The sequence below is a fragment of the Lissotriton helveticus genome, chromosome 10, assembly GCF_964261635.1.
Source record: "Lissotriton helveticus chromosome 10, aLisHel1.1, whole genome shotgun sequence".
NCBI classification, from domain to species: Eukaryota; Metazoa; Chordata; class Amphibia; order Caudata; family Salamandridae; genus Lissotriton; species Lissotriton helveticus.
The window spans coordinates 280,492,510-280,513,117 of NC_136071.1; the positions used below are offsets into that span (position 1 = coordinate 280,492,510).

A 20,608-nucleotide genomic window follows, 5' to 3' on the forward strand; every position below is an offset into this window, starting at 1 on the left:
ATAAAAAACAAGAAATGGACACAACCAGATTTATAACCCATCCCCTTATCAATGGTATCAATTGCAGCTTCCCATTAGCACTCCCAGACTCTTTAGATTAGTGCCCAGGAGCACCCACTTCCCTCCAAAGAGCCAAGGGAAGCGGACTAAGAAAACCAAAACACAAATATGGCCAATGACTTGGGCAACACCACTTTTTATATTTACCCCAATTTACAAGCACACTGTGTCCGTTTTCCAAACTGCATTTCACTTTCATCCTTCTCAAAAAATACTATTGTAACTTAAATCTCGTCTTTTAATTTCCGATTACAAATACCAACCAAACGAGCAACAATGCAATACATTTCCGAATATGGTCATAGTGACCAAGTTCAAGTCAACTGCATGTATATTTTTAAATTACTCAAGTTCTTTGCCATGAAATCTTGGGCAAGGCACAAAACCCGAACATTCAAGAAAGCCCAGTTATAACCATAAGAAAAGGAGTACATAACTGAAAACTGGAAGGGGTTTACCCTCGAATGCATCAAATACTACTCCAATATAGAACACACTTTTCTACCACTAAATTCCTGGATAGATCTTGCAACACAATTCCACTGCAGCTAAAGCAATGTGAAGGTTGAATCAAGACAAGAGCAAACGCTGTATTCAAGTTGACTTTCAACAAGACACTCGCTTTTTAGCTGCAAAGAATGCATGTGAATGCGATGCCAAATTTTATAAAGAGAAAGACATTGTCACCACCATTACTGTAACTATCATAGATAAACACCTTACAAAGGAGTCCACACAGCGACTTCTATCAATTTAAAGAAATAGAGACCATCTAAAATGTAGTATGCACATACTTCGAGACATGCTGTATTAAGTTATTCACTGGAAGCTCTGCCCATTTTTTCAATTGGCTCCTGTTACTGTCCTGTGTAAATGGTGGCTTTTGATTCTTGAATAGGCTTAGTAGTCCCTCTTTAGTACCTCCTTTAATCCCTTTGTAACCTCCCATGAGGACTGCCCCTCTTATGTGTGGTTACTCAGTATGCTTTATTTAAAGTCTATGAGCACTATTTTCTTAAATGACTTTCCCCTATTGCAAGCACGCCATGATTTCCTACAACTTGCAACTGCTTTTTTTTAAGCAGTACAGCCTAATTTTATCTTACGTTTTTTGCTCCAGAAATAGTGGCGCACCATTAACGTTGTGCACGCCATAATATATATTTTTTAAAGCACTTCAGTTTTAAACTGCGCTTTATGTTCTTTTTTTCAAACGCAAGGCACGCTTCCGATTCGAGTATAGCGGCTGTGCTTATCTATTGTTACGCATGGCTCGCCACAAATCAAGCAACACACACTCAACAATGGCGACCGCGCAGCTCGCAGACCCTTAACCCTGTCCCGCACCCGGGTGCCACACTTTAGGTTTAAGCATGGCACCCGTTTTCATATTAACAACAGGGGTGCTGACCTTTATGTTGAAACACAGCACCTGCGTGTCTACTCTCAGCTTGACTGTCTGCTTCTCATCCCCATCTTGCCCCCGAGCGCAACGCTTTAGGTTTCAGCATGGCGCCCACTTTCATATTAACAACATGGGCGCAACGCTTAATATTCCAGGAGGCGCCCTCTTTTATTGCTTTTTTTTTATTAGCATGGGGCCTGTTTCACGGGCCGCCATGTGGATAACTTGTTCATTAGCAAGTTATTACTCTGCTTTCACTTTCACAATGGCGGCCGTGGGACGGCTAGGGCTTTGCTGCACTTTCTTGAAAGTGGTTCTGCTGCCACCGGTGTCTATGATCATTACAAAGTAGTGATGTTAGGTACGTTTTCTTTGGAGGTGCTTTACTAGCAGCCTCTGAGAACAGCTAAAATTACATTACATAAAGAGCACCCCAGCTCTAATAACACAAAAGCACAAGTTAGGCCTCCCCCTGTCTCAGCCATGGCCAGAGACAACGCCGGACAGAGCGGGGTCTCACTACGCCTGAGCCAGCTCCAGGACGAGGTGAGGTCCCTTCCCCGGGCACACTGGATCCAACAGAGGTACCAGGTGCCGGAGGAGTGAAGTTACAGTTTATGGAGACTTATATCCTTTACTGTTAATAATATATCACAGCAATATTTTCGTTCAATTGAGTTTTTCACCAACACTAGCTTTGCAGTCGCATTGATATGAGAACAGAGGCCCTGAAGAAAGCCTAGGGTCCATTTCCCGTTAAGGCTGAAACATGTTGGCCCCTATGCAGATATTTGTTAAACTGCAGTAGTAATGTTTTGCGCTGTTCTTGGTTTTTAATTAGGAAGAGGTCTTGGCTGAATAAAAATATTATAATGAGATTCTCTATCCTATTTTAAAATTTCACGCACTTTTCTTTTCTGCACTGCACTTACCCGTCAGATCAGATTCTTATGGTTGTCCAAGTGTAGGCACATGTGAACTATGAGTCCGTGGAGGGTACTACAGCTGTCTCGGTGATCTAGAGACACAAGACCCAGGACGGAGGACCATATGAGAATATTGATCACACATGATTTTGATGGGAATCCAAATATAGTTATTCACTTTGCGAACACAGGGTTAACCATCTTCTGTATGACGCCTTGAGTCAGAATCCTTGTCTCTGATTTCCTTTCAGCATACCAATGTGTTGCTGAGACATAATATGTATTCCTGATTAGATTTTCAGATGATAGACCCATAGGTTTGTTAGGTTGTTCATATATTGGTACAGGGGGATACAACCTATGCAGGTCTCTAAATGTCCCTCAGGCCCTCCCCAATTTGTGTGTTATATATATTAGCATTTAAATAAACACATTTAGACAAAACTGTTGTAGAAAGCAAACATCAGGTGTGGGCAAGAATAAAAAAAATGTGTTTGTATGAAAAGTGTTAATAAAAGCACATCCGTTCTCTTGGGGAAAAGTGCTTTTATACATTCCGTTGTTAAATCAAAACTGCAAATGCTTTAATTTTCAAAATATGCTCAGAGAAAAAAAAGCAAAAGAACGTTAAGACACTTCTAAAAATGTGATCATAACAGTTGTTGTACAAAACCAAAAGTGTGCGGTCAAAGAATAGCAAAAGCAACACCGGGAGCTCTGGGTGGGAATGAGAGAGGGGAAGCACCACACTGGGAGAAAGGTAGAAGACATATGCACTCTCATGACATGCAGGTAGCAAAAGAAACAATAATTTGCAATGCAATAGGTCTAGCATTACTGAACGTTTGAGCTACTGGCATTGCATTATTATTTGCAATGCCAATAGCTCAAACTTATGTAATGCGAGACCTTTTGCATTGCAAACAATTGTTTTCTTTTAAATCTTGGACTATTTTAGCGCACTATAAAACAAGACTAAAAGTCCTAAAACTCAAAGTAAACATCTTTGACTGGAGCTGCACATCACGCATGGACCCAGGAAACATGGAAGGGCTGTACACAACCTTCTGAGAATTTTCTAGATTTAAAACACAAACACATAAGCTCCGTCACCTACCTTACTTGAAGAGAATTAACTACATTATGATTTTAGTCTGCAGTTTGCTGTTGGGGTACTGGAAGCTAAAAAGCGAGAGTTGGCGGTTGAAAATAACTATGATCCTTACAACTAAGAGCAGTTTTGTAGCATAACAGAGTTACAAAACTTACAGAATTCTTCCATCCAATGGTGGAGCTATGAATCCTTTTTTTTAAGTGAAGTTTGCAACAGGGGTATTAATAAAGGTGAGTTACGAATGAGGCACTATGATGGTATCCAGGATTTGGATCAACATCTTCAGAGTGAATTTCCCAAACATCTTATGGCATACAGTAATCTTTATAATATATGCTTATTTGACACACCTCATAACACTCAATGGCCAGAAATGGTTACATGTGGAAGTCAAGCTGCAAAGGTATTGCTACAGGTAACATTTTTCTCAGAGTGAAATTATTATTAAATCCAATTCTATGCAACAATGGCAAAGCACTAGAATCTCATTTATGTAACTCAATGTGAAGCTAGAATGGTAGCCAATCAATTCCTTAGTGCAGTCAGCCATAGCGCGGCATACCTAGAGTGCATGTCCATAAAGAAGTGTTTAATGATCATGCATGCCAGAGGTCATGCTACAGCCTTGCATGTATCCTGCAGTGACGTTTCAAATAAAATCCAAATAATAAATATATTTGCTACCTTTTCATTTATGTATGGTGATGTTGATTTTATTTGTAGAAGTTTTAAGAGCTAGCATCAACCTGCACCGTTTACAATCGAACATCTAATACTTGCCTCGATTTACACTTTTGGAGAATCATCTTTCGAAACCCCTCTGGCCAAACAAATGTAACACATTAGACATGTTCCATCTAGTGTACGAAGTGGTCTTTCTGCTATGATTAAGGGTTAGGAAAGAATGAGGGTGATGCTATAGTCTCATTTATAAATAAGCAAATTAGCTGTAAATGGTGGACGTCTCGTCATTACTACCATATCCATTTTACCAGTAAGAAAGACTCCTTAGTTGTTAGCACTTGGTACTCATACACTCTACCTAATGATGCACAGCTATCAGGGGCATCAATAGGCATTTGAGCACAAGTTCAAATGTTGATTGCATTAACCTGAATACCTAATCAAAACATAGGAGGCAGGTGGTGTTCAGTGTAAAGACTATCCAAAAAAGCATCTATTGCTAGTATTGTAAATGATGAAAGACCCTTATGCATGGTGTAAAATCTGGTAGATCTACCTCAACAGATGCCCAGTTCAGATTTCAATCTAGCCAATGTAACAAATATGATAAGATGTTCACTAAGCAACAAAAACAATGATAATAAAAAGACTCTACCAAACAGTCCTTTCGTAATATAGGATAATGTTGCATTATGATGGTTAAGAAAAATCAAAAGGTGTTCGACTGAGTTGTGGAACAGGTGCGATGTTGGTGGAAGCCCAGAATAATTACCAGTCGTTGACATTAATTCAAGCATTCAATGTATCCCGTTTTGTTATTTTTTTGGAATAACTGTAAGAAGGCAGGTATGTCTGGATATATGCTGAATACCCAGTTATTCCATAGGAATCAGGCTGCGCTTAAGTTATGAGGCCCAATAATGCTGAACCATGTCTATTGTTGCTTGTGTTTCGTGCACAAGGAATGTGGCCTAGTGGTCGTTTTGATAGGCGGTGTGTCTGTCTGTAGTGGAATAATAAACAAAAATAGACGAACCAAATAAACGGATTGTAATACATCCCAGAGTAATTACAAGTGGTAGAGATCACATCTTTTGGTGCTTCTTATTTTTGAGCCCTGAGAGTTAACAGGGTTTTCCGATATGTGCAATTTTAAAGGGAGTATGCATATATGGTGTGCTATTTAGCACAGCCTTAACGGTGGGAGGGTGGTAAAAGCCCAGAACACTAGAAGAAGGGTGTGACCGAGGAAACAGCAAAGTTGAGTGAATGAATTTAGGATTTAGGTACTGTGAGCAGGTGAATAATAGTGCCTCGCAGAGAACTTGTTCAGGCATGGCAGGATGGTATGCAAATCTCGGAATCTCAGACACAGGACTGCGTGGAAGACCACAGAAGGCCTTTATACTGGACCTTCTGCGTGATGAGAGCCAACTAACAACTAAGCAGTGTAGGAAGCTGGCTCGTTATATGATAAAGAGGTGTCAACCTCATCCACCTCTGAGTCCTCTTCCCAAGGAAGATTCATAATTTCATGTGTGACGTCCTAAGCGGCATTCTTTGTAGCCCACAGCACATTGCGCCCTGGATTTTTTAGCCGATGCTTATGACGCTAAAAGTGGAACTACGTATTACACGAACGCAGGGGTGGTATCTGTGGGACATGATGTGCCCATATTTTTTTTAATTTTTGTAAACAGTTCTCCTACTTTATGTGAGACAACAGCACAGACAATTGAAATGCTTCCGCTGAAGTGTAAGGCAGGGAGTTTCCTGTTCTGCGACCCTGAGGGAGGGGCAGAAGGCTAAACATGCCTTGACAGGGTGCCTGTTTCCCTGAAAGAAATGTAAATATGCACAACTGGTCAACCTGCAAATGTAAATTGTGCTTAGAAGCCAGTATTGACTTTAATTGATGGAATCACTTGAAGCTTCCTGATTACACTTATTTATTTATTTATTTATTGACATTTATAAAGCGCGGCGAATACCCGTGGGCGTCTCGGCGCTAATTAAGGGCATAGATCAGCAAACTGGGGTAATGAAGATATACAAGACTATTGGTCAAATAACCACGTCTTTAGCTGTTTGCGAAATATGAACAAGGAGGGACTCGCCCGGATATGTGCAGGAAGGGTGTTCCAGAGTTTCGGGGCGGCGACCAGGAAACGCCTGTCGCCCCATGTGACTGTTCTAGTGCGAGGCACAGTCAAAAAGTTCTGATAAGAGGAACGAAGGGATCGGGTTGGAACATGATGAAGAAGATTCTGTTTGAGAAAATGGGGACTCTGATTATTGAGTGATTTATAGACAATACACAGCGATTTAAATTCAATACGACTGCGCATCGGGAGCCAATGGAGATCCCTAATGATATTTGTGACTGGTGCAAACTTGGGGATCCCAGCCAACATTCGTGCGGCGGCATTTTGGATTGACTGCATCCTATTTATCACTCGGACTTGAGCCTTTAATAATAGAGCGTTGCAATAGTCCATGGAGGACAGGACTAGTGAGCTGACCAGTGTTTTCCCGGCAGTGTTCGGTAGGAAAGGTAATATTTTCCTAATCATTCTCAATTTCATATGAGCTGTGGCCGCAGTTTTGTTAGCATGTGCCATGAAATTGAGGCCAACATCAAAAGTGACGCCTAGATTTCTCACTTTGCTGGCTGGGGTAGGCGGAAGACCGAAGGATGGTGGCCACCAGACAGGTGACCAGCCCGGGGAGAGGTGACCGAAGATGACCACTTCAGTTTTTTCTGAGTTGAGTTTCAGACAGTTCGTGGCCATCCAGTCACCTATTGCCATCATTCCTGTCGTGAATCGATTGGCCACTTCCTCACCGTCCCCTTTGATAGCCAGTACCAGTTGGGTGTCATCAGCGTAGGAGGTCAGGCTCATCCCAAATGCTTTGATGACACTAGCAAGGTCCGACACGTAGATATTGAATAGTGTCGGACTCAGGGATGAGCCTTGAGGGACCCCACACGGCAGAGACACCTTAGATGATTGGTAAGGTCCTAGAGATACTGCCTGTGATCTGTTGGCCAGGAACGATACGAGCAGGTCCAGCGCAGTTTTCTGGACCCCCAGTCGTTCGACACGGTCGACTAAGATCTTATGGTCGACCGTGTCGAAGGCCGCCGAAAGATCCAGCAGTACCAAGACTGCTGTCCCCCCCTGGTCTCGTATGGCTCTGATGTCGTCCGCAGCCTTTAGGAGGGCCGTTTCCGTGCCATGACATTTGCGGAATCCGAACTGGGTGTTGTCGAGCAACTGGTGCTGCTCCACAAATTCCGACAGTTGCTGATTCATGGCTTTTTCTATTATCTTAGCCAGAAAAGGAAGACTGGCTATCGGACGATAGTTTTTCAGGTCATCTTTATTCAAGTTGACTTTCTTTAGAAGGGGTTTGACCAACGTATGTTTCAGAGAGGCCGGAAAAATTCCGGAGCTAAACATGGTATTGCAAACATTCTTTATGAGGCACTCTAAGGGAGCTACCAGCTAATCTGTTAAGTTTGTGCTTTTGAAATACAGTTATAAAAAGAAATACACCACATACAGTCGTCTATCTATTACTAACATCTATACTTTGGAAGCACATTTTCTGTGCATTTTGTAGCAGTCTACCTTATGCTGTGTGCAATAAAAATTTAAAATAATGACCTGGATACCCTGATGACGTTGCCATCAGTGAGGATGAAATGTCAGTTTGTCAGGCCCACTATATTTATGGTCAGCCCTACTAATATATGTGAAGCATATTTCAATAAACCAAATAAGAGTTTGTTTTGTAGTGCTTTGAAATTAGTTGGTCAGGGAAAATGAGCGTGCAAAGTAAAGTCAATTGCCGGACATGTCTCTGTCCTGTTAACAACAGGTGCAGGAGCTCCCAGATAAGCAGCTCTTCGACTGGATAAATTGAGTGTTCAATACACGTTCTTCATTCGAATTCCAGTTTCCACAAACCTGTTCTGTATTTAGTGGTTTTTATCTTTTAAGAACTACAATAGGGAGGAATAGAGGCACAGGCTGGAGTGCTGGATCCAGCTCCATTTAGGATCACTAGGGCCAGGGTAGATATTCAACTGGAGCCAGATTCTAGCCTGGCCTGGATTGATCATCTCTAGTTGGGAAGAAGCTCACACTGCTGGTTTCCTACAGCACTGTCCGGTCACCAATGAAAGAGAATGCTGCTGGTGTCCTTACACTACTGGGGGCAGGACAGGGGTCCAAGTGCTATCATGACAGTACTGACAGGGCACTGCTGGTAGAAAGCTCACACTGCTCAAGGAAGCTAACATTCCTGGGGTCCTATGGGCTATACCGCAGAGAGAGGTCACTGCTACAGTCTTGGCACTCACATGGCACTGCTGAAGAAAGTTCATATTACTTGAAAGTGTCCTCTCATCCAGGCATTCTATAACACAAGCAATGCCTGACCCTCAGAACTGGATATTCAGCATCAATCTGTAGCTTAGCCCCACGAGGGGCTGTATATGCCAAGAAAAACTAGCAGTAACTAGTCCAAACCCGGGTAAGCAGCATGAACCAGAAGCAATTTCGACCCAAAATGACATACAATACCAAGCTACTTGGATTCACCCTAGACACCAACCTCAGTATCAAGGACCTCACTGCCAAGTACTTATTCATTCAGCCCTGAAGCGGAGAACTCAATATTCATTCATGGCATCTAATTTCTTGGGTTTCATAGTCAGTCCTTAGATACATTGTTAGACAGGTCATTCTCATCTTTGTAAATATTTTAATTATTTTTACTTTCTCTGTCACATTCCCATCCCTTCACGAGCACTACCTGGAGACCTGGAGACTTCACTCACTTTCTCACATTGGAGCACCTGTTGATCATGTAAATTCTTGCTTTATTCATTATAAGGAAAATGCTACTTACCAGTATGCATCTGTTCTTGGCATGTAGAGCTGCAGAATCCTACATTTTGCAATAGATCGCCACCTGGTGTTGGGCTCGGATGATTGCAGGTTGTTGTCTTCTTGGAAGAAGTCTTTTGTAGTCATGAGATAGGTGACTTCTCCCTTGGACAATACTGCGCATAGTCATCGACTCCATCCTCAGATTGTTTTTCGCCATGATGGGAAATGATGGAGTTAGTAGAAGTAAAAGAGAAAGGATGTCCATGTGTGTGCATCTAAGTAAGATGAGTACTGGAACGGATACAAGTCCCGGGGAGGCGGGAGGGCATGTAGGATTCTGCAGCTCTACATGCCAAGAACAGATGCATACTGGTAAGTAGCATTTTCCGTTCAAGGCATATGAGCTGCAGATCCTACATTTTGCAACGATTGTGCAGCAGTGTCTCCCTTAGCGGTGGTCGCTTGTATCCGTTGCAGCATACTGAAATAGTGTTTTAATAACAGCTTGGCCTACTGCAGCTTGCTGCTTGGCTTGCACATCAACACAATAGTGTTTAGTGAAGGTGTGTATTGTAGACCATGTGGCTGCCTTGCATATGTCCTCTAATGGTATGTTTCCTAAGAAAGCCATAGAGGCTCCTAGTTTGCGAGTGGAGTGTGCTCTAGGAGGAACTGTTAGTGTACGTTTTGCCTTGTGAGAGCATATTTGAATACACTTTACAATCCATCTAGCAATACCTCCTTTAGAGATGGGATTGCCTTTGTGTGGGGGAGAGAAAGATACAACTAGTTGTTTTGTCTTTCTGAAGGATTTAGTCCTGTCTGTGTAATATAGTAGAGCTCTTCTAACATCTAAGGTGTGTACAGCTCTTTCTGCAACAGAGTCTGGTTTTTGAAAAAACACTGGTAACTCTACTGACTGGTTTAGGTGAAAAGGAGTAATCACTTTTGGTAGGAATTTTGGATTGGGTCTAAGAACCACTTTGTTAGGATGTATTTGAAAAAATGGTTCATCTATTGTGAATGCTTGGATTTCACCAACTCTTCTGAGAGAGGTAATGGCAACAAGGAAAGCAGTTTTCCATGTTAGGAATTGCAGTTCACATTTATGTAACGGCTCAAAAGGGGGTCCCATGAGTCTTGTAAGGACTACATTTAGGTTCCATACTGGAGCAGGTGGTAACCTGAGTGGGATTATTCTTTTTAATCCTTCCATAAATGCTTTTATTGCAGGTACTCTAAATAGAGATAGATGCTGTCTATTCTGTAAATACGCTGCAATAGCTGCCAGATGCAGGCGTATGGAAGAGTAAGCCAAATTGGACCTTTGTAAATGTAGAAGGTAGCAAATAATATATTGGATGTAAACATCCAAAGGATCAATGTGATTGTTGTTACAATATATTGCAAATCGTTTCCACTTAGCAGCATAGCATGCTCTGGTAGTGGGTCTTCTAGCTTCTTTAATTATATTCATACAGTCTGTTGGTAAGTTTAAGTAACCAAACTCTAGGACTTCAGGAGCCACATCGCCAAATTCAGTTGGCTTGGTTCCGGGTGTCTTATTTCTCCATGGTTCTGTGTTAACAGGGATGGCGTGAGCCGTAATTTCTGATGTGGAACCAATGAGAGATCTAGTAGCGTGGTGTACCACGGCTGACGTGCCCATGTGGGGGCCACTAGTATTAGTTTGAGGGACTGTTGTCTGAGCTTGCGTACTACTAGTGGAATGAGTGGGAGAGACGGAAAAGCGTACGCAAATCTGCCTGACCAGTTCATCCATATTGCATTCCCCTCCGACCGTGGGTGTGGAAACCTGGCGGCGAAGGTTGAGCATTTTGAGTCCTCGTGGGTGGCAAACAGGTCTATTTGTGGATGCCCCCACATTTGGAAGAATGGTTGAAGTACTTGTGGGTGCAACTCCCATTCGTGAATCTGTTGTGATTGGCGACTTGACAGATCTGCTATCTGGTTGTGGATCCCTGGAGGGTGTTCTACTGTCAGATGTATGTTTTGAGGGATGGCCCATCTCCAAATGTTCTGTGCAAGTTGGGACAGTTGCAGAGAGTGTGTCCCCCCCCTGTTTTTGTATATAATACATGGCTGTCATATTGTCTGTCCGGACTAGTACAGCTTTGTTTTGTATTTGTACTTGAAAAGTTTTGAGTGCTAGGAAAATTGCTAGCAACTCCAAATGGTTGATGTGGAACTGTTTCTGTTGATTGTTCCATTGACCTTGTGTGGTATAATGCAGGAGATGGGCTCCCCATCCTGTGAGGGATGCATCTGTCGGGAGCACTATCTGTGGAACTGGATCTAGGAACGGCCGTCCCTTTGTCAAATTTTTGGTGTTCCACCACTGCAGAGAGCGATATGTACGGCTGTCTACCAACACCAGGTCTGTGAGCTGACCTTGAGCCTGATTCCACTGTTGTGCTAGACATTCTTGTAGTGGGCGCATTTGCAGTCTTGCGTGGGGAACTATGAAGATGCAAGACGCCATCATGCCTATCAGTTTCATGAACACTCTGGCTTGGAGAGAGTGCTGGCATTGAAAAAGGGAGACTAAGTTCTGAATACTTTGAATCCTGGCTTGACTGGGATATGCTAGAGCTACCGATGTGTTTATAGTAGCTCCTAGATATTGATGAACGTGCGAAGGCTCTAGGTGCGACTTGGTGTAGTTTATCGTAAACCCTAAGTTGTGCAGTGTTTGAATTGTTTGTTTTGTGTGTTGTGCACACTGGTTGTACGATCTTGCTTTTGTGAGCCAGTCGTCTAAGTAGGGGAAGACATGTATTTGTTGTCTTCTGAGATGTGCTGCCAACTACTGCTAAGCACTTTGTAAACACTCGTGGTGCTGTTGTAACCCCGAATGGAAGGACTTTGAACTGATAGTGTTGTCCTTGTATGACAAACCTTAAATACTTCCTGTGCGCAGGATGTATTGGAATGTGAAAGTAAGCATCCTTTAGGTCTAGTGTGGACAGAAAATCTCCCTGTTGTAGTAATGGGAGTACCTGTTGTAAAGTGATCATGTGAAAAAGATCTGATTGTATGTAGTGGTTGAGGGTCCTGAGGTCGAGAATTGGTCTTAAGGTTCAGTCCTTCTTTGGGATTAGGAAATACAGGGAGTAGATTCCTGTTCCTTGTTCTTCTAATGGAACTACTTGAATAGCATCTTTTTGTAGAAGTGCTAGAACTTCCTGTTGAAGCAGAGTTATGTGTTCTGCAGACATTGGACACTGCCTGGGTGGTATGTTTGGGGGGGTTGCTGTGAGTTCTAGGCAGTAGCCATGTTGTATAATTTGTCTTACCCACCTGTCTGTTGTGATGGAGTTCCAGACAGGTAGGAACTGTTAAAGTCTGCCCCCCACAGGAGTGGAATGCTGTAGGGGAGGCAGAGGGAAGTCACTGTTTAGGAGTGGAAGAGGAGCGGTTGTTGTTCCTACCTCTACCTCTTCCCTTGTTGTTATTGCCACTGTATCCTCCTCTAAAATATCCTCTATTAGAGGAGGTCTGCGTGTGTGTTTTAAAAGATGATTTTGTGTCTGCGCCGGTTTGCTTGGAGCCTCCTCTATAAGAGGAGCGGCGAAAAGAACCTCTAGTTTGGGTGTTTTGTAATGCCCCCATAGACTTAGCGGTGTCTGTGTCCTTCTTCATCTTTTCTAATGTATTATCTACCTCCAGCCCGAACAATTGGTTCTGATTAAAGGGCTGGTTTAGGATGGTAGTTTGTACCTCTGGTTTAAAACCCGAAATGCGTAACCATGCGTGACGCCTGAGAATAACACTAGTGTTCACTGCTCTGGATGCTGTGTCAGCTACATCTAGTGCACATTTAATTGAGGCATTTGAAATTAATTTGCCTTCTTGTAAAAGTTCTGCTGCCAGATCCTTGTGTTGATCTGGTAGGTGTTCCATTAGCTTTTCTAGTTGATCGTAATGAGCCCTGTTGTAGCGTGATAGTAAAGCCTGTGTGTTTGCTATGCGCCATATAATTGTTGCTTGAGCAGCAATTTGTTTCCCTGACGCATCAATAATTTTGTACTCTGTCAGGCGGGGTGTGTCCCCAGAAGTCTGAGAATTAGCCCTTTTGCGTGCATTTGACACCACTAAGGAGTCTAATGGCAGATGACCCTTTTCTACCGTACCTTGCTGCCGAGGGAGGAGCGTGCTGCATCGGCTGCCCAGCGGACCTGCTGTTGACCCTTCGACTCGCCGGACCCGCTTCGCGGGTCCCGCAGCGCGTCGTTTGCCGCGGGATCACCTAGAGGAGCCAGTGAGGAGGACTGCGGGGGTAGGCAAGAGAACCAGCGGGGCTGCGAGCTAAGCAGGGGACTCCAGCGACCAGGAGCCCCTGCGCGCCCAACAAGCAACACCTGGGCTGCTCTCCCCGCTGGCCACGCCCCCCCGCCAACGGACTAAAAAGCTGCTGCTGCCCCTTTGTCTGCGGGACACTTTTCTACCGTACCTTGCTGCCGAGGGAGGAGCGTGCTGCATCGGCTGCCCAGCGGACCTGCTGTTGACCCTTCGACTCGCCGGACCCGCTTCGCGGGTCCCGCAGCGCGTCGTTTGCCGCGGGATCACCTAGAGGAGCCAGTGAGGAGGACTGCGGGGGTAGGCAAGAGAACCAGCGGGGCTGCGAGCTAAGCAGGGGACTCCAGCGACCAGGAGCCCCTGCGCGCCCAACAAGCAACACCTGGGCTGCTCTCCCCGCTGGCCACGCCCCCCCGCCTATCACATAGCTGCAGTGTTAAAAGAAGTGCCGGACCCCCGCTGCGCGGGAGCGCGCGGGAAGCGCCCGGGAGAAGCCCGGGACAAGGGCGGGACCGTCCAAGGCCGTCACCGGCCGGAGTAGGCCGGGCTGGGCCCACTTTCTTGGTTTTTCATATTGGGCAGGTATTTTCAGGATTTATTATTTTGTTGCACCCGCCTTGGGAGGCATAACTGACTGACCCTCCCGGAGCTTAATTATGCCCTCACCGATAAGGGAGAGTACCCCTCAGAAGCCGGGTGGAGTGAAAAGCGGGACTCTTGAAAATTACTTTGCACGGGTTGTGGGGGAGGCGGACAAAGAGGGAAATTTGTCAAGGTTAAGGGCGGAACGGAGACGATCAGTGGACAACCTGAAAAACACCCCCATGGGAGAACAATCTATTACATTAAGGGAGGAGTTAACTCGAATTGAGGATGTTCCACTCCTGTTAAGGGAGGGTATGAACACCTCCCCAGCTGAAATTACGAGCACAGCTCTACCTATTAGCTCCAGTCCCGTTAGGGGGACTATTGTTTTAACCTCACAACCGCCCGCAGCCCATAAAGATAGGCATCCCAAATTGAAAGTAGTCACTACACAAGTAATCCCGGGACCCCCCCCAAAACAACGTAGGAGAAGGGCAAAGGGAGCGCAGGGTGGTAGTAAACCCAAAACTCTACACCTAGACTTTGGTAAATCCCTAAAACATTCTGTATCCACTGCAAAACCATTGGCAGAGTCACACCCTAAATCTAATGTGCAGGAAGTTATAGTTCCCGCCTTGAGCAAAGATGTAGGAATTAGTAGTGTTAATGTCCCCCTCTCTGTTGTGCCGCTGGGAAACTTGGAATTTCTCTTAAGGTCACTGTTACTCCCGATCAGCGAAAGCGTAAAAAAGATCGAGATCAGACTAACCATATTGGAGGCCACATTGGGAAGTCTGAAAACCCGCGGAGGTCGACAGGAAAGTGATTTAGCATCCATCACCACCCCTGTAGCCTCGCAAGGGTCTAAACATAGGGTAGCCAACCCAGCGCCAATTCCACCTCAGGCTGTTAATGGGGTAGCCCTCCAAAAGCCCCTACAACCAAATTCTGTAGCTACCAACTTAATTCATGCTAACACGCCTAACCCCCCCCTTGCATTAGTATCTCAGGCACATACGATAGACAATAACATTCTGGACCACCAAAAAAAGCCCCCTGCAAGACCCCGTCGCCCTAACCTACCCCCCGAGACTAACGACCTTACAGTAGTTATGGCAGGGGTCCCGCCACTTGATGAAGGAGAAGTAGAGGATTTTTGTGCCCTAAAAACTAGGGTTATTAAGTGGTTAAACAGAAATAGACCCCTCCCGAGACACCTTAACAATGAGATTATAATGGTAAGAAGAGTCCCATGGGTGGGGAGAACTCAGAAATCCATCACTGGGGACTGTGTTTTGGTGAGTTTCAAGGACAAGGGTACGGTGTCGCATATATGTCAAGGGGAAAATATATCAAGGGAATCTACTATCCATACCCTCCGTGTGTCTTTTTTCTTCCCCATTACCCCAGGCCCACATCACCCACCCCCAAATCATGATAGATGGGAGAGAGTCGGAAGAAGTGGGCGTCGCCAGGCTTCTCATCCCTGGCCACTTTTGGGTAGACCGGCACCATTTCTTCCAATTTACAATCGGTTTAACTGTCTAAATGGCCTAGAGGGGGTGGATTGACAAACAGATAAGGCCTCTAAGGGGATTACAGAAAAGGGCGCCCAAGCAGAAACACCAGAGGGGCAAAGACACTCGGCCCTGCAAACCCAAATAGTTAGGGTGGAGGATCCTATGCTTGCAGTTAATAAACAACTAACATATACCCAGACACCGCCTTTGGCTTTATTAGGGGAGGTGGAACTCACTCCATGTCGGTTCCTTAGCTGGAACGTGGCGGGCACCAGAGCTAAAAGACTAGATCCCACATGGATAGACTTCATAGCCAGTAACCATGTAATTGCCCTCCAAGAAACATGGGACACCTCACCAACTTTCTGGTTGGATGGGTTTTCAAGCTTTACTATACCTGCAACTCCAAGTAGTGCAGGAAGAGCTAAGGGAGGACTAGTTCTCCTCTTTTCACTTAAACTGGCAGGGACGTTTAAACAACTAGAGTCTGGCTCCCCAAATATTTTAATGGTAGAGTGGACTATTGCACCAGGGCGGGTCCTAGTGGTCTCAAATTTTTATAATTCTTGGGTTAGACAAACAGACACAGCCCATGTGGATCACTTGGAAAATGTTCTTAACGATTACAGTCATAAATCTTGCACTAATTTCGATTTCATAATTTTAGGTGACTTCAACATTCAAAAATGTGTTTTAAAATGTAATTTAGGCAACCTGGAGGGTCAGACTGAAAATGGCAATCTGCACTTCGTTCACACCAAAGCGGGGGAAGCGCTTGAATTTTTTCTTGCTAGCCTTAATATGTTTGAACCCCTCAGCACTGGTAGTGACGAATCTTTGCCCACTTACAAAGGGTCTGAAAGTGGGTCTGTGATAGATTTCATTTTTGTTTCTCAGGGTTTAACCTCTAAGATGGGGATATATGAGGTAACTGCCTCCCCACATAGTGACCACAACCCAGTTTCTGCACAGGTTCACTGGAGTGACTTATGGAGCAAACACCTGGGTCTTCCTAGGGCTTGCACATCGACGGTGCCCAGCGACCAGGGCAGACGGCTTAAGTGGGGTAAGGTGGTCCAGGAAACCTTCATGGCTTCACTGTGCCCAAAGATAGAGGAACCCATGTGCATTTGTCTAGACCAAAATGCCACTAACAAAGAGATTGTTTCAGCTTTTAACCTTATTTGCTCACAAACAGCTAAAGAACTCACAGTTCCCAAATCCAATTGGCCACCCAAGCCCCATAAATGGTTTGATAGAAATTGTTCTAAAGCCCATAAAGACCTGAAAAATGCACTCAAAACAAAGCCGAGGGATAAAATCTTAATCTCTAAATTAAGACGGGAGTATAAATTGGCTATCAAAAATAGGAAAAATACAATTAAACAAAATGCCTGGAATGACTTGCTTGACGTGGATATACTACGTAATAGTAAGAGATTCTGGGACATTATAAATAACCAATTCTTCTCTGGGGAGACTAATACAATCTCCGACTGCATTATCAGTGATGAGAAATGGGTTGATCATTTTAAAAACATATACGGCGGTAATGATTCTGTGAATGGAAACGATATAGGACTGACCAGAGGGCTAGTGGCAGTAGAATTCAACGAGGAGGAGGTATATAAAGCTATAATGGACTCCACGAAGAATAAGGCTCCGGGCCCAGACGGAGTCCCGGTAGACTTTTTTATATATGCCCCAACCACCTGGTCTAAAGTCCTCACAAATGTTTTTAGGGCTACAAATGATGGATGTTTTCCAGAAACGTGGAATACATCTGTCATAGTACCCATCTTCAAAAAAGGAGATAGGGAGAATCCGGGATGCTACCGCCCAATTTCTTTAATAGACTCTGCCTTTAAGATCTTGGGCAGAGTACTATTGACTAAATTGAGAACAAGCCTGGAGTTTTGTGGGGGCCTCGCAGAGATTCAATATGGTTTTAGGGAAAAACGGGGAACTTTAGAGCAATGCTCAAATTTACATCTCCTAATATCTAAGTATACGGTGGCCGGGGAGGGCTCACTATATTTAGCCTTTATGGACCTCTCCTCGGCCTTCGACTTGGTTAATAGGGCCAAGCTCTGGGCTATACTCCGTGAGCTTGGCATCGAGGATCCCTTGGTGGCCCTTATAGCAAGTTTGCATCAAGGACTTACTGCGAAAGTCCGGGTAACCAGGGAAGGGCGATGCTCTGACAGCTTTAGGTCAAATAAGGGTGTTCGCCAAGGCTGCATTTTGGCCCCACTTTTATTTACCATTTATATTAATGATCTAGGGAAGTCCTTATTAGCAGGCAACGCTGATGTCCCGCGGGTAGGTGGGAAGCAGATTCCGGCTCTCCTATATGCGGACGATGCTGTTCTCATCGCCCGCACGGGCATTGGTCTACAGACCCTTTTGGAGCTTTTTGGTTCCTTTATGTCTAAATTAGACTTAAAAATCAATGTGACCAAATCGCACACAATGATCGTGGGTCCGCAGAAAAACAGATCACACACAAAAACCTTCCTTTGTAATGGCGAGGTTCTCTCCAGGGTCCCGGTTTTTCCTTACTTAGGGGTCCTGTTTGACGAGAAGGGCTCCTGGGTTCCGCAAATAAAGGCCAAGCATATCTCTTTAGCCCGGTCCACAGCAGCCCTGATGGATTTCACTAAAAGACTAGGGGCTAAACCAATGGAAGCTGTGTTAAAAGTTTACAAAAGTAAATGCATTTCTATAGCCTCATATGGCGCAGCACTGTGGGGTTATACCAACCTGGACAGTATTCAGAGGGTAGAGAACAAGCTTATTAGAAGAATCTTGTCGGTTCCAAACTCCACACCTACCTACTCCATACATGAAGAAGTCGGCCTACCTTATATTGTAGATGGATTGAAAATGGCCCCTTTACTTTTTTGGGCCAATACCTGGTTAAATACTGAGTTGTCTTTAAACCACACAATTCTTAAAGATGTGATTGCAAGGGATGGGGCAATGAAAATAGCCTGGCTGAGATATATAAAGGCATCATTCACTGCCCTTGGGAGACCTGACCTATACACAACACCGTCAATAATTAGGAAAGCGGATATTGCATGGATTAAGAATGAATTCCAGGGGAGGACACGCTTAGAGAGAGAAGAGTCTGAAGTTAACAAACCTCTAGTAAGAGCACACTTGGTTTTGTCCTCTTCCCACTCGATGGAACCATACCTGCAATATGTTTCTAAACCCTTGCACAGATTTTTGTTAACCAGATTTAGAATGAATCTGATCCACTATTCACTAGGCACCTTCCCTACGTGGGGTAAACCGGAGCATGCACCACCCTGTGAGTGTGACCAGTTTTCTAACCAGGACACTTTCCATTTTCTGTTTTTTTGTGCATTTTACAACACGGAGAGGAGAAAATATCTAATTCCCCTCCTGAAAATCCTTGGCTTCATACAAGTGAGACCAGCCTTGTTTTATCTTCAAAGATTACCGGATGCACACGTCACTTTTTGTGTAGCAAGCTTTCTAACAGCCGCATACAGAGGAAGAAACAAAAATATCCCTAGAACTGTACTGTTTTAAACTAAAAACCAATATATTAATTGTAAATTCATTTTATATATCATGGTGATTAATTAAGTGAATCTTTGACGGACACTGTGTAAAAACAAAATGAATTGTGGGTATTTTTAAAATGTTTTTATTGCATGTATTTTTCTTGTCTTTTGTGATTTTAACAAAAATCGAATAAAGTGTATTTTGACTGACTGACTGGCAGATGACCCTTAATGTATACTGGATCAGCTGGTGCTGGCCTATACTTTTTCTCTATTCTAGGATTTAACACCCTACACCTTACTGGATCTTTAAAAATCTCTGGAGCATGTTTAATGACCCATTTGATCATTGGTAATATTTGGGTAGACCTTTGTGACTGTTCAAAAGTGTCTAACAAGAAGTCCTCCTCAATGGCATCAGAGTGCATAGGAACCCCATGGTAAAGTGCAGCTTTGTTCAATAAATGATTACAACCAATACTGTCCTCTGTAGGGGAAGGTTTTGTTGGGTAGTACTGAGGATCAGGGATGTCTGGTGCGTTATTTGGTGCAAAATTATATGCATCATCATCCTTAGGGTATTCTGTGTTAACATCCTCATCTAAAGGGTATGTATGTGTCTCTGGAACATAATCCCCCCCCACCCAATCATACTCCTCATCAGTGTGGTGTGATGATGCAGGAGAGTGAATAGGAGAAGTTATAGGTTCCACATGTGGAGTAATAGGAGAGGAAGAAGGTGAAGGAGAGGAAGGGTGCATTGGAGAAGTTGCACAGTCCTTTTTGGCAGGAACCACAGGTGTAAGTCGTGTGTCTGCTGGTCTTTTCTTATGAGGTATTGCTTCTACATGTCCAGTTTTTGGATTAATATAGACCTTTTTCTGTCTAGGATCTGGTCTAAACAGTTCTTCCTCTTCTATAATCTTCTTCGGCGTCGATTTTTTCGGAGCCGATAGAGGTTGTTTAGTGCTTTTTGCCTTATGAGGAGTAGTGGAGTCTTTTGGCAATGCTTTCGGTGCCGAAGGTTGTTTAGTCTTTTCTGGGGTCTTTGGTACTGATACTAGAGGTTTTGGCATGGAGACAGGTTTTGCTGTTCCTGTGGCGCCGGAAACTGGCTCCCTCTCTTTGTTTTTTGAACCGGAAGGTTTCGTAGTTGAAGCTTTCGGGTTTGGTACAGGTTTTGGCTTTGGCACCGATGGTACGGGTGCCGGAGTGTCCTTGTCTTTGAGCGTCGAAGGGTGTTTTATCTTCGGTGCCGACGAGTCCTTTGGTCTCGAAGGATGTTTTGGTGCCAATGGAGGAGATGTAACTGGCACATGGTGTTTCTTCGGTGCCGAGGCACCGGAAGGCGTATTCTCTTTCCTCGGAGCCGGGCATGAAGGCCGGGCGTTAGAGGGTAAACGTCGGTCTCGACTGGGCCCCATGGGCGGAGTGCTGACCGTTGCCTTCTGTTTGGGTACTGTCTGTCGTGCAGGGGCAGATGTACTCACGGGTTGTCGAGATGGGATCGAATAGTCCGAATTCTCTTCTACAGATATTATCTGGAGATCAGGC

At 44.3% G+C, this 20,608-nt stretch overlaps 1 protein-coding gene across 1 annotated transcript in view; it reads right to left on the reverse strand.

Annotated features, from left to right (window-relative positions):
- Positions 1 to 20,608, reverse strand: part of NKTR (natural killer cell triggering receptor) — a 511,856-nt gene that overhangs the window by 228,826 nt on the left and 262,422 nt on the right.